Raw genomic sequence first — 17,348 nt, 5'->3', positions numbered from 1 at the left:
TCATGATCTCCAGGTCCTGGGATCGAGCCCCACGTCAAGCCCAGCATCGGGCTCCCTGCTTATTGGGGAGTCTGCTTCTCCCTCTCCTTCTGCCTCGCCCCCCGGCTCATGCTCTTTCCCTCTCTGTATCTCTCTGTCTCAAATGGATAAATAAAATCTTTAAAAAAAAAAAAGAATATAGATACAGGTCTGAACATCATCAGCCAACTGAACCTAATGACTACTTGCAGAACACTACACTCAATAATTGCAGAATACACATTCCTTTCAAGTACTCACTGTATATGCACCTAGATCATCTTCTGGACCTTAATATAAATCTCAATCAATTTCAGATGACTAAAAGTGTACAGCATATGTTTCCCTGACCAATGTAACTAAATTAGGAATCAAGTAAACTTTCATATATTTGGAAATTAAACTAATCCCAAATAATCCATGGATCAAAGAAGTACTCACCAGAGAAATCAGACAATATGTTAAACTAAGTGTTAATGACAAGCATCACACATCAAAATTTGTGAGATGCAGCTACGTTGGTTCTTACAGAAAAAACATGTGTAGATTAAAATGCTTACAATGGAAAAAGATATTAAAAATGAACCACTTCTTGGTGCTCAATAATTAGTATTTAGTCTTGCCAATGGTGCCATCTACATAGAAAGCTTGGCAAACAGTTTAGAAAAATTTACAAAAACTGGTACCTATGCAGTAGATTAATGTTACCTATAGTATTCATTATCAATGGCCATTTCTTAAACTTGACAAGGAATTTCATTAGCATAAATTCTATCTCGTGGTGAAGGAAAAGAGCAAAGAATTTGACGATGCTTACAATCCTGGTCCCCACTTCTTCCTCTGCCAGTTACGACTGCTCTGCCTAACTAACCCTCCTGGTTTTGATTTCCTCAGAGAAAGAATGAGACTCACTTTGTGTATGTCATAAGGTTGCTCTAGAAAATGAAACACTACTTGGGAAAGGGTCTTTAAAAATGCCAAGTGCTGGGGTGCTTGGGTGGCTCAGTCGTTAAGCATCTGCCTTCAGCTCAAGTCATGATCCCAGGGTTCTGGGATTGAGCCCCACATCAGGCTCCCTGCTCCGCGGGAAGCCTGCTTCTCCCTCTCCCACTCCCTCTGCTTGTGTTCCCTCTCTTGCTGTGTCTCTCTCTGTCAAATAAATAAATAAAATCTTTAAAAAAAAGTGCCAAGTGCCAAAATCAGTTAAGGCAATTATCATTATTAATGAATGAAGCTAGAAAATAATACTGCTTCTATTTTTTATTTATCACTTATTTTACCAGCACAGTCATTCTCTCTGATTTTCAAATGTGACTTTGAACTTACCAAAGGTTGATATGAAAGATCTTCTACAGAAATCATTGCTTTATTTTTTCCTCTCTTCCCCTATGATCCTCTGTTTTGTTTCTTAAATTCCACATGAGTGAGATCATATGATAGTTGTTTTCCTCTGATTGACTTATTTAGCTTAGCATAATACCCTCTAGTTCCATCCACGTCATTGCAAATGGCAAGATTTCTTTCTTTTTTTTTTTTTTTTTTTTGATGGCTGAGTAGTAAAACAAGATGAAATCAGAGAGGGAGACAAACCATAAGAGACTCTTAATCATAGGAAACTAACTGAGGGTTGCTAGAGGGAGGGGGTTGGGGGCTGGGGAAATTGGGTGATGGGCATTAAGGATGGCACATGATGTAATGAGCACTGGGTATTATATAAGACTGATGAATCACTGAACTCTACCTCTGAAACCAATAATACATTATATGTTAATTAATTGAATTTAAATTTAAAAAGTATTTAATTTGAAATAGAAAAGAACCATCTATTGTATATTTATATGCAAAATAGTAATATTTATAAAACTAACATACACCATTTTTGTAAAATTATATATGTATTAAATATGTGGATATATAATAGGAATATTAATGAGCATATTAAAATAACTATAATTTTGATACTTTTTAAAAAAAGATATACTGTTATTTTATATTGGATCCTTACTATGTGCTAGATACTAAGCTAAACATTTATTTTTAATATGCATAATCTTATTTCATTCTTCTAAGACCCCTAATAAAAAAATTTTATTTTCATCCCCCCCCAAAAGAAATTATTGCAAAATGAGAACAAAAAAGAGACTGGAAACTATAATGTTTGGAGCTTGAGCCGCTTCCCTGGCCTGTGACACCTGTTGAGTCCCTTTCATGCTCCTGGGTGTAAGTCAGGGGTCTCTAGTTCCTGGTCTCTGTTCTCCAGCCTCAGCTTATCCCACTTAACTCTAAAATTTTTGTGCTCTGTTTCATGAGTTTTGTGTATGTGATCATGCAGTACCCTCTGCCCTGAATGTTTCAAACTTTGTTTTTACCTGAAAAACCCATTTTGACTCCATCTATTTTGAGTTCAGGCATCCCCTTCCTCAGAAAGGTTTTCCTTTCCCCTCTCCGCTCCCCCGCCCCGAGAATCCTACGCATCATGTTGCCTTATGGCCCCTGACATTGTCTGTGTAGGAGTCTGTCTCATCTATTATGCTCTAAGTGCCACAAGGGAAGGACCATATTTTATTCATTTTTGTACCCTTAGGGTGTAGTAGAGTGCATAGTGCATATTAAAAACTCTACAGATATCCACTGAATTTTTAAAAACTGAATTGCTTATACTTACGAATGTATTGAAAGTGTCATGGCAAGAAGCAAAGCTCTAAAAAACCATAAGGAAATTATGGAATTTTCAGAGTTTTTTTAAAATGTGGTTTCCACTAAATATTAAAAAATATATTAATAGGGTGCCTGGGTGGCTCAGTTGGTTAAGCGACTGCCTTTGGCTCAGGTCATGATCCTGGAGTCCCGGGATCGAGTCCCGCATCGGGCTCCCTGCTCGGCAGGGAGTCTGCTTCTCCCTCTGACCCTCCTCCCTCTCATGCTCTCTGTCTCTCATTCTCTCTGTCTCAAATAAATAAATAAAATCTTTAAAAAAACAAAACAAAACAAAAACAAAAACAAAAAAAAGAAGGGCGCCTGGGTGGCTCAGTTGGTTGAGCGACTGCCTTCGGCTCAGGTCATGATCCTGGAGTCCCGGGATCGAGTCCCGCATCGGGCTCCCTGCTCGGCGGGGAGTCTGCTTCTCCCTCTGACCCTCCTCCCTCTCATGCTCTCTGTTTCTCATTCTCTCTCTCTCTCTCAAATAAATAAATAAAATCTTTAAAAATATATATATATTAATAAAATATTGAAATAGATATAAATGAAAATTCAGGTACATTTTTCTTTAGATGAACTTGGTATATGGACATATGTTTTTATGTGGTTAAAATGGAAAATTTGGAAATGATTCTTCATTTAACAAAGGAGCCTTTGTTTTACAAAATAAGCCACAAGATTTCTTTAAGTGAACTGCTTATAGACAGTAAATTGACCAAAAAAGATTTAAAATGTCTGTTTGCCAAGAACATGTGATATGCACAAAATTAAGTATAACTGTATCTTAATAGAATGTGTTGGGCATGGCTCTAAGATTTTCCTTCGATTTTAAAAGAAACATAGGGTATAATATTTTCAAAAGATTGTATATTACTCCAACTAAAACTTTCAATGCAGGATCGATTATCATGACTACTTCAACCAATATGAGGAAATTGGAAGGTTCAATAGGGGAAAAGAAAACAAAAATAAAAATAGAGATTGCCAAAGCCCAAAATAAGTTCCCCAGAGAATTTGGGAGTCTTGGCCTTGATAGGATGTGGGATGGGAATTTTCCTAGCACTTTGGAATTTGGGCTAAAGTCCAAAACTGAAGGCAATTAGTGACAGTTGTTCCACATCTAAGAGATGTACTAGATTTGGTCCTTATAAGATGTGCTGAGAGGTGGCCCAGTTGTCAAGTACTGTCACTTCATAGAATACTTTTAACAGCCCGGAGGTTCATTAGAGGATAATTTCTTGAAGGAAATTTGCAGCAATAGAGAGCATTGTGGAATGGGAGAGTAAGCAGCAATATGACCTCACCTCACGTCAAGGAAGGAGACTGCAAGAAATACCTTTCGAGAAAAGATAGAAGAGAGGTGTTTGCTGGCGGGTTAGATGCTGTCTTACAGAATGTGAGAAATTTCTTGGGAGAATTTTAAATGTGTCCTCTAGAGCAATGCTTCACAATGGACACAGACTTGGATAACATTTGATAGAACTGAATTTCTAGGAAAATGAAATCAAAAATCTTCACTGCTCACACATTCTGTATAGGAACGTCAAATTGCTATAAAAATTTGTAAACAGTACTCTTAATTTCTGTACTTATTTTGTCAGGAATTGGTAATGGACTATTCAGGGATCAGCATGGAGTTTCCAGGCCTCGGATTAAGCAGCACTGCTCTAGATTGGAGCTTTACCTGGAGATCTGGTTAAAATGCCCATTACAGGAAGCATACAGGAAGCCCTAATGTCTTTATTTCTAAGAGGCTCCTTAGATGTTGACACTGCTGGTCTGGAGCATACTTTGAGTATCAAGGCTCTAAAGCCAACAAATAGAGATACCACGTGAGCCACGTTATAATTTAATTTTTTTTACCACATCTTTGAGATCTCTATTTGGACTCACCGCATTTGAAGTACAAAGCCGTGTGTGGTTAATGGCTACGTTATTTGGCCAGCAGCTCTAGAGTTTGGGCAGCATAGGAACTAGAGCCTGATGCTTTTCAGGAGAAATGAGAAGGCATGAGGAGGGCTGGAGATGTGCAAAGTGGCAGAATGAGGCCGGGAGGGCAACTGTGCCTCCAGTCTGAAAACATGGCGGGGAAGGAGGTGTTTGTTTTCTTGTGGACAGGCGATGCTGTGCAAGATGGCACAAGTTGTCTCGACAGGACCTTGCATGAGAGGGAAGCTTGCTTAGGGTCAAGGGATCCTAAGAAATTTCCAGGAGTAGGAATCAAGGATCTTGCAAAGGAGAGCCTAAAGAATGTTTTACAAGCATCAGGAAATGCTGTGTGAGCCCCTGATATTTTGAACATCTCTCTTACACAGGGCCATTTGATGACAAAGAAAGGTCTGTAAAAAGACCTGAGCTGGGGAGAAGGAGAGGAACTTTGAATTGAAAGAGAGATTGAAGTTTTGGCATTTGATTGGAGTGGACCTTTTTGGTTCTTGAAAAGTTCTATAGTGCCCGAAAGTAAGCCAAAACTTGTGGGATCTACCCAAGATGTAACTGAGGGGTGAGGAAGAAACCCTTGACAGCAGGTTTGAGAAAGGTTGTGAAGACAGAGTCAAATTTTGTTTGTTCCTCATCATATCAATCCGATTTAACAAACCGGTTATAATCTGTGTGAGCTCATGGTGCATAAATGCCAATCACTTGAATGCTCTGTCCTTCACATCTCTAGTCAGCAGCCTAACACTGGCTGGAAACATCGCCAGGAAATGCCAAGCAACACCTGCAAGATACATGCCAGAAATTACTGTTTCGATCTTGTTAAATTATCTTATTCCCTATGTTTGTGGCGGAAAATTTTAAGGTAAACAGTTAGCTTTGGAATCTTCTGACATGCCTAAACTCAGAAGGTAGAGACAATTGAAGGGAGTCAAAAGAAATTGGTTAGTGTGCTATCGGCTGCAAATAATAGAAACCCAGATGCCAAAGTTCTTAAATGACAGTAATAATATCATCTCATGTAACTGAGTCCATGTAACGTAGTCCTACTGTGCTTCCATGATACCAAGTTTGTTGTTTTTATCGTTTCTCCACTCTGCTGTTCCTTGAGATGGTTTCATGTTCAGATTGGTATTGAGAAGGCTGAGTCAGTTCTAAGCAATCTATTTATGGGCACTACTACCTAGGTGAGGAAGAAGAGAGTCTCTTCTCATGCTTCTTCTCTTTTCTAGAAACCCCCACATCTAGAAACTCCCTTCACATCTCCCTGTCCAGAGTTGGCTTCTATTCCTGTTACTGAATCTATTTTCGGCAGAGAAAATAGAATTAGTCATATTTCTTTGGGGCTGATGCTGGAGTTGGGTTCGATACTTATAAATTCCTCTTATAAAGAGGAAAGAGAGTTATTTGGACAAAATTAGGTTCTGCTAAAAAAAAAGAAGAAGGAATGGATGCTGGATAGGCACCAGTACTGTTGACCAAAGACACATAGGTTTCTAATCTTCAGGAAAGCGTGTTTTCAATGGCCAAAGATCTAAGACACACTAGATGACAGAATATATATGTCTAAGCTGAATAGGGCAGTCCGTGTGAATGCAAACCAATTACTGAAACTGCTTTCTGAATGACATCATATAATGTCACATCATAATTAAGACACAGATTATGAAAAGGCTATGTGTAGAACTGACTTTAAATTAAAAGACCTCTCCAGGGAGATACTGTATTTCAGTGGAGGACCTTTATAAAAAGCACATCTTCCAGATACCTGATTGAGTTAAACTTGGATTAGATCACCATGTCCACATTAGATGCATCATACTTAAGTTTTAAAATGCCCTCCTTTACTTGTGTGAAACCTTTGCTTTAGACTAGAATAGAAAAAGAAGAAATATGTTTTTGAGTATGGTTGTTTTTCTGCCTTTGTTATAAATGGAAAGTTATGAACGTTTCAAGAAATACTATCTTTTTAAGCAGTTAACTGTCAAATTACCGTAGTTAAATCTTGAGACAGAGATGAAGTTTTTATAAAACCTGCAACAATTCCAGAAGATTATTCAAACTTATGGCTTTTTTAAGCATATTTTTTTCCCAGCACTTATTTGAACTTTTCTTGGAGCTGTAATGTGTAGTTCTTGTTTTTCTGGTGTGGTACCTGAGCATAATAGTATGGTTGGAAATTTCCTTCTATCAGATCTATTATTCTACAGAGTGATAGGAATAGTTAATGCCAGATTAGTTCCTTCACAAATAATACTTGGGGAAAAATTGCACTCTTTTTACTGGCAGCTCATATTAATGTACCTCACCTTGAATGCCAAATTTCGAAGAATAGAAACCCTGAAAGAGAGACATTGTTTTCTTTTACTTTCGTTTTGCTTTTTTGTTTTGTTTTTAGGAGACATATTTTTGCTCCATAGTTTTTCTTGGTTAGATAGTTTTCTTTCAAGTTCTCCTCCATCTTTCTTTCTTGCTTACTCCGGGAATGCAAACTTGACCTTGACTTTAAGGTCAAAGCATTTTCAGGCTGTGCAGTCAGCAGAGAATAGAAAAAAAAAATCAATGTGAAACATATTAGGGAGGAATAAGGGTAAGAGTAATGGCAGAAGTGCTGGGAAGTCATGCAGGAATTGGAAACAACTGAGGTAATACTTAAAGTAAGACTATACCAAGCAGAGATTTTTATGATTCCTTTCCTTTTGCTTCTCTTTTCTTACGTGGGAGCGGGTTAGAATTACGGTAATTTAAAGCCTAAATCATTAACAAAGCACTTTCAGGGGCCAGTAATTACTCTTGACCTGTAAAATTGAGACTTCTGTTTCATATTTTTTCCCCCTGAAACCCTTTCTTTTCTTTCTCTCTTTCTACTGAAGGTAAGGAAAATGACAAGTCCACATACCTGATATGGTACATAAGCTCAGGAGTGTTTCTTGAAGGTCCACTGCTGAAAATTGAACTATATATTTTGAGGTCTTTTTATATCAGCATTGGAAGTAAATCTAATTTTGAATGATAGTATATTTTGATTTTAAAAAGATACAACCCCCCCCCAAAAAAGATACAAACCCCATGTAAAAGCTGAAAAGGGTTGAATAGAATCACAGTGAAAATTTTTATTATAAAACTATGTAAGTCTTTCTAGAATCCAGCCACAGACCTTGAAAGAAAGAAAGAAAGAAAGAAAGAAAGAAAGAAAGAAAGAAAGAAAGAAAGAAAGAAAGAAAAAAGAAAGAAAAAATGTTAGATCAGTTGTCATTTATGACAAGGCTTATCTTCTCTTTTCCTCCTTATTTACTATTTAAGTCAAGAACAAATGAGGCATAGGAAAAAGAAATCCCACTAATTTTTGAAGCTTAGTATTTACTAAAAGTTACCAAAGTATACAACGATCAGAGAAAACTTTAACCTTTATATATGTGTGTGTGTGTGTGTGTGTGTTATAAGTGTGTATATCCTCTCTATATATGCAAATGTGAAATGACAGATTTTTAATCATATTGCCGTACAGAAATCAAGTTTGGCTGATTTTTAAGTAATTATTAAACCAGACTATTATGTTATCTGGGAAATGTGAAATATTTTCTCAAAAAGAGACATGACATCTCTAAAAAATCTACCTTAAACATATGTTATAATCGAGATAGAACTGTTCTAAATTCAGATTGCTTAGATGTATACATTAAAGACGATTCTGTGTAAAATAAAGCCTTTGTTACCTAGCATTCTCTCAAAACTTGTTACTTTTGCACTGACCTCACATACTTAAATTTTATAAAAGCACAAGAATGAACTGAGAACAGAGCTCCGGGTAGGCTCATTGATAACCATAAGTGTCCGTTACTGGCCCAAATGGGTATTGATGATTTTGCCCATATCATAGTTGAAAGTGAAGACAACTGAAAAGCTCTTTTTCTTCCCCTTTGGAAGCATTTGAAATAATTCCCTGGAAAAGAACAAAATCTATATTAGGGGCTGAGTAGGGGAAGATAGAGGTTGAACCATTCCTTTGATCAGTACAATAAGTTCAAAGGTTATTTCTACGACTCCTTATCTTACATCAACATCTTATTTCCAATTTGAGAGATTCTCTTAAAGGGTCAAAAAAGACAAGGACTTCCAAGCCAAATCAAATACGTGCATTTAATTCATGGAAAATCAGCAGGGAAACAAGAAAGATTCTCTCCACTAACATTGATTTTCCTTATATTTATTTTTTCAGTTGGAACACTCCAGGCAAAAATTCACTTGGCTTCAACTAATTTGCAAATACCATCATTCACTGCTGTTTTGCTACCCATTTCTCAAATCTCAATTAAATGTGATGACAGTTTACTTGCTAGAAATACACAGAAAATGTTCTTTCCCAACCAGAGGGCTTCACTCATTTCCTGCTAGTGGACTTGGAGTCAAAACATCCATTACTGAGGCTGAGTTTTAATTTAGAAGGTTATCACCAGAGTCAGCTAAATAATCATAAAATCCTTTACAAATGCAAACCACAGTAGACATGTATAGTAACAGCTGAGAACAATACATAGATCATGAGACTTGTTTACAATGGGTTTTTAAAAGGACACTTTTAGGTTCCTACTTGTGGAAAGCTTGCATAACCTTCTGAGGCACCCTGAGGATGGACTAAAAAGTTATCTTCTCTCTGCAAATAATTTTTACATTAAAGCCAAAACCAAGCACAATAAACTTTACTTTACTAACCTTACTTCACAACAACAATAAAGACTGACTCTGCAAATCTTGATACTCTGGCTCAGACTCCACACTTCCTATGAAACTAAAAGCAAGGAGTGAGATTAGAACCAGTTCTGCCTTCAAGAGATGCCAGCTGAAGGAAGGAAAGAATGCATTACTTTTCCCTTATTTCTTCTATGTGCATAAATCAACATAAATCTATTAAATGTAAAATTTAATGTGCATATAAATCTAATTAAATATGTGTATGGTATTACTTTGATAGTAATGAGACCTTAACAAATCACAGAATGTTAAGAATATCCCTGTGTGTAAAATGGGTACCCACTTCATGTTAACAGCTACTCAACAAATGTTAGCTACAAAGGATAAAAACAAACTATAAGGAGTCTTTGACAGAGACCAACCCATCAACCCTCCCCTTTATAGCTAGAGAACTGAAGCCCAAGTGGTTGAAAGACTTGCCCACCTCCTAAGTGGGTGACTGGCAGCCAGGCTCAGTGACTCCTCTACCTCATCCCTGTCACAGAACCTCTTTGGGCCTCAGCTCATCATTTGATAACAAGAGTAACTCTACCTGCCCAGGGGTTATCGATCAAAGGTAATAGAGGTTGTGAGAATTCCTTTAAAATTTTAATTCACGGTACAGTGCCTTGCGTGTGGCAGGCTCTCCATAAATCTCTGAGGAATGGAATTCGTGGAACAGCTATGATGAGGGCTGGCTCTGATTCACTCACTGTGAATCAAAGCTCACTGTGCTTGTCCAGACTCTTTAATCAGGCTTAGGCAAGCAGCCCCTCTCACCTTGATCACTTGGTGGGTGCCATCCCCTGCGCTACGGGAGCAGGCACAGGCGGTCTCCACCTGCTCACGAGTGCCAGGATGGGGACTTTTCCTTTGGTTCAGAAATGAAGGAGCGCTCTGCTTGACCCCCATAAACCTCTCACTGCCATGTTTAGGAGCCAAACTGTCCCAGCCTATCTAGCTGCCCCTGGCAACCTTCATTTCCTCTGCTTTTCTAAAACAGAAAAGCCTAGGTGGAAGGTATTTCTCTCCGTGGCATCTTCCAGTCCCGGGGCAGGGCAAATTGTGAGGGATGCCCCAGAGGCCCGGCGACCCTTACTGCCTGCACAACTCCCTGCCTAGCCTGGGTATTTCTTTTCTTTTGGTGGACTGCCTTCCACAGAAACAGAGAAGATGTAAGAAAGGGCAATTGGTTCTGAAAATGGGGAAGAAGGAAAAGAAAATGCTAAAAACCAACTTCAAACTGAGACGTTTAAGGGGTCTTACACCCCCTGGTTTTCGTTTTGGCTGGCCTTGCAGAGAGGTTGCATTATCTCTGGACTTTAAAAAAATGCTGCTCTGGTTTTCTTTATCCAGCGAGTACATGACTACACTTGGTTAATTGTATTTACACATTTTGGCTCAATGAGATTTTAAAAAGGGAACAACTGTGGGGATGTTTTTAAAGAGCGTGGAGTGAGGAGAGCTAGGTAGGATCTCTGCCAGTTCCATCCTGCTCTCTGCCTTGTCTCACATCCTTTCCCCTCTGTGTGCCTCTCCTCCCTAGCCTCCTCCTCCCAGCAACCACTGTATTCCCAGCAGAGCCACCACACGACAGCCTTGGTACCCATCTGGAGAGAGAAGGAGGAGAAGTAGAGTCAGAAGATCAGGGAAGCAAAGGACGGGAAAAGATGGCAGCAGAGTCTGCTTTGGGGGAGTCATATGTGTGGGGACGAGTTGGTCTCTGCACACCTCTGTTGGAGTGGCAGGCTTGACTTCCCGCTGACTGGTCTCCCAACTTTAAAATCATGATTTATTAGTACTCACGAACTCCTAGAACAAGTGTTGAGTACCTTGCGGGTCAGCAGATGAACGGTACACAGAGATTGCTGATTGGTGCAACTCTGTGGCCATTGGGAATTACACGAGCTGTGTGATCACAGTCAAATCCCTTGGCTTCTCTGAGCCATTTTCCTCATCTATTAGATAGGGATGATGCCTGTTCTGTGTTCGTCACAGAGTCGTTCAAAGAAAGAAATGAGACATGGTTTGCAAAACCATAAAGCAGGATGCCAGTCAAAAATATATAGCAATTTGGGTGCCTGGGTGGCTCAGTTGGTTAAGCGACTGCCTTCGGCTCAGGTCATGATCCTGGAGTCCCGGGATCGAGTCCCACATCAGGCTCCCTGCTCAGCAGGGAGTCTGCTTCTCCCTCTGACCCTCCCCCCTCTCATGCTCTCTCTCTATCTCATTCTCTCTCAAATAAATAAATAAAATCTTTAAAAAAAAAAGAATATATAGCAATTTATAATTTTGTTTCTATTTTATCTTATAGAAGAACTTGTAAACTGAACGTTCTTAGGTTTGTCCAGCATATAGGTATAGGTGATTTCTCGTTTTGAGTTAAACTTGAATTCTGTAGTGGATAGAGACATGGATCAAGAATTTTGTAGTGGCCAGTCTACTCACTCCGACATGCGTGTCATTCCTGAGAAGTCCACCCCAGGTATTTCTGTGGGCCACAAACAGTAACTTAGGCGGCCTCACACATCCAGTCCAACGTTCCACTCGCCACAGAACCCTGCTGCTCTTTCCACCAGCCTCTACCCATCTGAAGAGTGGATCCTTGCCCAGCTGCCTGGCCCCAAAGTCCTCTGTCCTCATGGCCCACAAGGTGGTGGTCTTCTGGGAAGTAAGAGGGGAGCAGCTTCCTGGTTTCGCTGTTACACCCAAGTCAATGGGCCCCTCTGTCGAGTGCATGGGAGCATTGGCTGAGTTTGGTCTAACGCTGAGGGTGCGCTGTTGCAAGTAGCGCTAGGACTGGTGTGGTATCCGGACGGCCTCTCACTCCTCAGTCTCTGTCCCATGGCTGAGGCAGGCCAGTCATGCCTCTCTCAGTCCTCTCGAACATTTTCCTTCACAAATTGTATAAGATCCCCCTAACACTGTGGCTTCCTTTGCTTTCTACCAGCCATAGCTCCCCCTGCCTATCTGTATACATTTGATCCCCAGTTGGGAATACTGTTTGACATTTTTAGGAGATTCCTCATCCATCGTATAAATCACCAGATGGATATGAACAGTTCAGTGGACAGGAGTTTCTTCGAAACCTAAATGCCAGATATACCTGGATCTTAGTTCCAGCCTAACTGGGACTGACTTGTCTACCCCATTCATACTCCTTGTTGGGAAACCTCCTCTGAATGGCATCCTGACAGGCTCTTTGCAGTTACATAAAATAATAGAAATATTTTAACTAATGTCCCAGAGAAATATACCACATCTTTTATTTTTTCTAAGACCCTATATGGTTAGGATTCACTTTATGTTTCAGGTGATAAAGGTTTAAAATGGGGAATATGTGAGAGCCTAATATTCTTTTATATTGCTGAGGAAGTTTAAAAAAAAAAAAAGCCAAATCAGTAGTGATTAAGTTGAAAAGTTGGTTCCTTATGAAAAGGATTCGTGGGGTTTAAAATAAATTTTCATTATTGGCAATGTTTTACTTTTGTCTGTCTTCTAGCCCATGACTTCAGCAACACAGGAACGATCTTTACAATTTACCTTAAAACCATGAATGGTGCATTCACTTGATCACTTCTATATTATTCAATGTTAGCACTATAAAAAGGTGCTAAAAAGAGTTTTTATCCATGAGAAACTTAAAATCTATACCCAAAGAATAATTTATGAATCCAGTCACTCAGCCAGCATATATTTATTGAGTGTTTATTATGTGCTAGATGCTGGAGTGACACACAAAAAATGAACAAGATGTAGATCCTGCCTGGAGGGGTAGCAGTTGATTTCCTCAAGACTCTCTATTAGAGAATCATAACATCCAGGGCTCAGCCAGGAGTTACACTGATCATAAATCGATAATCTCATTTCAGGGCTCAAACACAGAGATGGCAAATAAAGCCTAGGCCTGCCCCAGGCAATATTGACTGAAGCAACAAATGACTTATAATAGCAGGAAGCAATGAATAATTTTGTGACAAAGAGTGAAAGAAAATTCCCCCTTGTCTCAATCCCTTTCACTTAAATAGCATTTGGATTTTTTTTAAAAGTCCACAAAGTTTATGAAATCTTACCATTTGCAAGGATGTGGATGGAACTAGAGGGTATTATGCTAAGTGAAATAGGTCAGTCAGAGAAAGACAATTATATGATTTCACTCATGTGGAATTTAAGAAACAAAACAGAGGATCATAGGGGGAGGGAGGGGAAAATAAAACAAGATGAAATCAGAGAGGGAGACAAACTATAAGAGACTCTTAATCATAGGAAACAAACTGAGGGTTGCTGGAGGGGAGGGGGGTGGGTGGGGGATGGGGCAACTGGGAGATGGGCATTAAGGAGGGCATGTGATATAATGAACACACTGGGTGTTCTATGCAACTGATGAATCACTGAAGTCTACCTCTGAAACTAATAATATAGTATATGTTAATTAATTGAATTTAAATAAAACTTAAAAAAACCACAAAGTTTATATTAAAGCACTATGTACTAATGCTTTGTTTGGCTGAGAAGGGCAGTGTCTGGAAGAGTGTCATCTTGGGGAACAGAGTGGGTTTTGACAGACTGGGCTTCAATCCCTGTTCTGTCATGTACTCCAGGTGTGATCTTGGGCAAGTTACCGCAGTTCTGAGTGCCTCTGTTTCAGTGGATGAGAATAATAGTATCATCTCTCAGAGTAATGGTGAGTACTGGCTGATAGTAGGTTCTCAGTGCAATGCTAGCCCATGTAAGGGCTATAAGTGATAGCTGTGATTGCATCCCAGCTCATGAAGTACGGAAATAATCTTGAAGGCAATTATTATCCACCTCCTTATCCTTTTTTTCCCCCATAAAGCCACTAGCTAAGTTGGAAGTGGGCAGCAATAAGGCCAGATGATTACAGAGAAAATAAAGGGTATTTCTCAAGCATGAACAAAATTATGAATAATCTGTAAGGTGGTTAAAATGGTGATTTGGGAATAGCAACTTTAGGAAATTTATCAATAGCAAAGCTGGGAGTGCTATTTAATCAAGAATTAATTTTAATCAGAAAATCTCCAATTTGGTATTTATTCATTTTTATTTATAGTATATATGTATCTGTTTATCTATGTTCATGAATATCTGTTTGGCCTGAAAATAATTTGACAGCTTACAAAATTGCATATCATGTAACAAGATAATATTAAATTGAAATTAGTAGAAAAAATTAGCTAAAGGGAAAAGAAAGGTAGGAAAAGGAGACAGACTTGTACATGAAATTGTACCTTGAAGTCCCACGCACTTCCTAGGAGTGGCCCACCAAGTTGATTCTAAGATGTCTACTGAACAACTTCAAGAGAAGAAATGAAAGTGATAATACAATGCCATACAATCAATGATATAAAACAAGCTAGTTTCTCAGGAAAAAAACAATCACTACTGATACTATGGTAAGAGTGATTTCTCCGTGTTGCTCGGTTTTAATATTTGTCATAAATTTGGAATATAGTCATTAATAGAGTAACTGTTTACTCTGCCCTTGCTGCATAGAAATTATTGTGTTAGGTGCTACAGATATCTAAAACCGTCCCTGTTCTCAGAGAATAGGCATCTGATAGAAAGTATAAGTAATACATTAATAAACTAAGTTCAAGGTAGATAGTTATAATGAGAGATAAACGTGTGGTGTTAAAAGAAGCAATTTAAATCTCATACCAATCTATGGACCACCCCAGGAGAAGATATTGTAACAAGTATGTTCTTTGTACTTTCTATTAACTATGCTAGTTTCTATGGTGGTTTTTAAATACTTAATGATTCTTGAATGTGGATTTTAAAAGCCACAGAATGCAGTATAATGCATAGCCAATTCAGAACTATTAAAGGTAACTGGGGGAAGGACTTGGCATAGATACCAGAAACCTGTGGATTATTCTATCCCCTGTTCCTGTATGCAGTTTAGATCATGAATTTATAAACTGCGTATCAAGCCTCACATTAGTCCATCATCTCAAATTGTCAAAAATTGGTTCTACAATTTTCAGAGAGAGCAAAGCAAAAATTCACTCTATTGGACATCTGTTATGTTATGGGAGTAATATGGGCATGGAATTACAACAGAAGTGAAATTTGGTTCTTTTTCTGAAGGAAAAGAATTCATTGTTTAGGCGGGGAGACCGGTGTATAAACAAATGATGGCAACATGACAGGTGCCAATAGACATATATAAGAAGAGAAAAGACAAGCTCTGCCTAGTGGTTTGGAGAAAAGGCCACGTTTACCTGGCATTTGAGATTCGTCTTGAAAGATGAGCATTTTCCTGAGTAGAGATTGTATGATTGGGACGATATTCATCCTCGCTAGAGGACATATTCTTGGAGGACCTCCCAGCCTATCAATTTAATATTTCCTAAGTACCTATCAAGGATTCAGTGTGGGGTTAGGTGGTATGGTAATTATGAAGAAATGGAGGACCTGCTATTAGTCTTCAGAATGTCTACTTGTAATGGGTAGATTAAATTTTCCACACACTTTTAACAGTGATTAAGAGGTCATGTCTGTAGGTCTTTAACAGTGTGTTACAACATAAATTCTGTGGATTAGAGGAGAGCATGATTATGTAATTTAGAGGGACCAGGGCAGGCCTCCCAGATAGGGTAAGGCCTAATCTGTTCCTTGAAAACTGGGATAGGATTTGTATGGTGGTTCAACAGTCCAGCTACCACATTTAGTGAGTGCCCTCCATGGGTCACAGTCATGAATGAGAAGGCAGCATCAGGGTCAAGAGAGAATTGGGGTCAAGGATGTGTGAATCTCAGAAAACCCGGTAAGACCAGAGAGTTGGGGCTGAGAGACTGTGGGAAAAGAGTCTAGAAGGAAACAAGACTGGGCAGGATACCTGTAGTTGGATTAAAGCATGGTCAGAAAGGCAGTGGCTTTTATATTTCGAATGTAAGAAAATGAGGAGTCAGTGGAGGGTTTTGAGTACGGGAGGAAGCTGATGAAAGAAGTACATAAAAAAAAAATTAATTTTCCTCATGATATGCCGGGGCTAGAAGGGATTGGAGAGACCCCTTCACTCACTACTGTCTCCAGATTCCTACTGCCATCATTCAACAGAAAAGAAAATTAAGGCCTAAAGAGGTTATGTGATTTGCTTGAGCCCAAATATAGTAATCATAACTGCATTTCAGGCCCCTTCTCTCTCTTCCAGCAGTGTGTGTGTTCTGTAGGCTGGATGGCTGGATAGTCAAGGGGAGAGGAGCCTGGGTGAGCCCAGCATCCTCTCAGCGGGACCACCCAGGCTGGATGCAGAAGGGAAGGTGGGAAGCCTATGTTACAGCCATAGAATCAGAATGTTAGAGCTTGTAGATGACCTCAGCCTCATCTAGCCCAGCCTATTTCTTTGTAGAGAGGAGAAAGTGGGGGGGCCCAGCAAGAAAGTGATTCATACAAGGTGGCAATCCGAAGGTAGAACGAAGGGCCAACTTTAAGCACAGCTATTTTTCCTCCAACAGGATCTCTTTCTCCTTCAGATCCTATATTTGTGATGGTGAGCTCTGTTCTTTGTCCCCAGCTAGTTATCTGCTCATGTGTCTTGGCCTCTCTGTCAAAGAAAGACATTGTTATTTGGGGCCAGGATCCTTGACCTGCTCACGGACCTGCCACTTCTCCCACTCAGTTCCCAGGTGTGGGGGGTGGAAGGCGCAGGGTGTGAGGCACATAACAGTATCTCCTCTCTGGCCATCCTCACCTCTGGAAGCCATGTCTTTCCAGGAGAAGTAGGGAGGTCAGGGCCTAGCTGATATCTGGGGCTGCTGGGGAAAATGTTTTTCAAATGGCAGAGCATGGGAGGATGAGAATCACTTCACCAAAGCCCTGCTTGTAACTCCAGCAGGGAAGGAGGAGTGTCCTGCCCACAGTGGGAGTGACAGCCAGAGTCTGAGATGACTGAAAGAGAAAGAGCCAGTTGGGAAAAGCAAGGACAGAAAATGGGA

This window comes from Mirounga angustirostris, unplaced genomic scaffold, assembly GCF_029215605.1.
Source record: "Mirounga angustirostris isolate CCGP_5_RB_7025 unplaced genomic scaffold, mMirAng1.0.hap1 SCAF_1, whole genome shotgun sequence".
NCBI lineage: Eukaryota > Metazoa > Chordata > Mammalia > Carnivora > Phocidae > Mirounga > Mirounga angustirostris.
This window is presented reverse-complemented; position numbering follows the sequence as displayed.